Source organism: Pteropus alecto, unplaced genomic scaffold (assembly GCF_000325575.1).
Source record: "Pteropus alecto unplaced genomic scaffold, ASM32557v1 scaffold7, whole genome shotgun sequence".
NCBI lineage: Eukaryota > Metazoa > Chordata > Mammalia > Chiroptera > Pteropodidae > Pteropus > Pteropus alecto.
The window spans coordinates 42192013-42194134 of record NW_006494614.1 but is presented as its reverse complement, the minus strand read 5'-3'; the positions used below and the strand labels follow the sequence as shown (position 1 = coordinate 42194134).

General features: G+C 60.0%; 1 protein-coding gene across 1 annotated transcript in view; it reads left to right on the top strand.

Annotated features, from left to right (window-relative positions):
* Window positions 1-760: 760 nt before the first annotated feature.
* Window positions 761-2122, top strand: part of MDFI (MyoD family inhibitor) — a 16063-nt gene continuing 14701 nt past the window's right edge. The window contains exon 1 of the mRNA XM_025042862.1: window positions 761-1057. The gene's annotated coding sequence lies outside the window, so the exon portion shown is untranslated. The remainder of the gene's footprint in view (window positions 1058-2122) is intronic.

Here is a 2122-nt window from a genome sequence, read left to right as displayed (position 1 = left end):
CCACAATGCTATTTATCTTGGTACCCTCCTAAATTTTGTAGCCCAGGCGAGTGCCCCATCTTCCTCATCCTAGTCCTGGTCCTAGATAACAATGAAATGATTGGGTTCCACATCGAAGACCCCAATGTTCATCCCTCCTAAGGCTCAGAGAGGTGAAGGAACTTCCCCAAGGAAATTCATGGGTAGTGCAGCTGGGATCTGAACTGGAGACTCATGCCAAGGCCCATCACCTGGCCATCACACCCTATCATACTCTGTGGTGGAATGTTGATTGTCATGGGTGTTGATTTTTTAAAACTTTTATTCAAGTGTAATCGTCACACCAAGAAAAACACATGTACTTTAAATGTTCAGCTTGCTGAATTTTCACAAACTGAGCACACTTGTATAACCAGCATGTGGGATTAAATTTAAAGCATATTTTACATTTCCAACAAACCAGACATATTAGTTAGTACTGGGCCAGATTCAGAGGACTTTTTTGAGCTCAGCAGGAGACTTTGGACAGTAAAGCTTGGGAACTGGGCTGATCCAGAGTTTGGGGGCCCTGGATAGAGACTGAGAAACGGGCAGGGGTGTAGCGCTAAATGCTGTGGTCGAAGGGGTGCTACATGCAAGAGAGGACAGAGAGAGGCGGTGGGGGCTCCCTTGGAGACAATATCCACCCACCTACCCCCGCCTTTCCTCCCATCCCACCCTCGGAGGCGTGTGAGGCCCAGCCTTAGGGCCCAGGTAAGCCGGTAAGAATGCAGCAGTCTCCAAGCCCCGGCGCGGGTGCGTCCCGGTGACTCAGCCCTTGCCAGGAAGGGGGAGTCCACCCCGTTTCCAGAGCTCCCACACAGCAGCCTGATCGCTGCTGGCTCCCGGGGCGCCAGGCCAGGTCCCCGCAGCAGGCGGCCCGGCCCCGGGAGCAAGACCCCCTCCTCCCGGTCTGGGGCTCCCTCTTTAAGCTGCAGCCACCTGGGCTCGTCGCGGGGACACGGGCGAGAGCGCCGCGGACGCCGTGGGGGCCACGGCGGTCCTGGCCACGACGGCGCCGCGAGGACCTTCGAGCGCAGTAAGTAGCTACGGCAGGGGGTGGGAGAGTCCCTCACTCGATCCCCGCGTCCCAGCCCCCCACTTCCGCGGGTCTAGGAGAACTGTCCTGGCGCCGTTGCCGCCTCCCTAATTGCTCACTGGCCCTCGTGGTGGGAAGCCCAGACAGGGCTACGAGGCGGCCCGGTCAAGTGTGGCCGAGACGCTGTCACCCCAGCGGGCGGCCCCACCCGAGGATCATCTCACCGGCCCGCCCAGTCCCACTCGGCGGGCCGCAGGCTCCGTGCCCTCGCTCATCCTCGGGGACCTGGTCCCGGGGTTACGCTGCGGGTCCTTGGACTCCCTCGTTCTGCCTGGCGGCGGCTCCTTCCTACTCCCATGGCCCTGAGGAGGGACCCAGCTCACAATTCCAGATGTGCCGCCCAGCTGTCCCCGCCTGCAAGGGCCCCTTCCCTTCTCTCTCCCCGCGCGCCCGCAACTTAGAAGGCCTCGGAGTCCGGTCTGGAGCCAAAAGGAGGGTTGAACTCGGAGGAGCTCTCTTCGCCTCCAAAATTGGTTTTCTTACACGAATTCCCACGCGCAGCTGGCAGGGGTTGAGGGGATTAGGGATGCTCGGGGCTGCTGGAGGACGCGGAAGGCTAGCTAGACACTAACCGGATTTCCCGGAGGAACAGCCTCTGGAGGGGTGGGCGCGACGTCTGTGAGCTCCAGACCTCGAGCACCCGGCTTAGGACCCCAAGCGGGACGGAGGAGGTGGACAAAGAGCGCCTGAGGAAATTAATCACTCCTATCTTTGGGACGAGATCTGGGGGCCACAATTATTCAGACAACTGACCAGAGATGGTTGTGTTCACAGTGGTTTCTCTCTCTTTCTCCTGGTTTTCCAAAAACTTTTGCAGAGTTTAAGACTAGCGAAGGAGAATGCCCAGCCCCCCTCTGCAGCCCCTCCGGGCTCTGGGCCTGGAGGGTGGAGATTTGGGGAGACTGGGGCCCAGCTTTGTGAGCGCGGAGGAAACGCGCGGAGCCGGCTTCCTGTGGGGGCTCGGGCCGCGGCGCCCCGCGTACAGACGTGTCCGGCCCAGGCCCC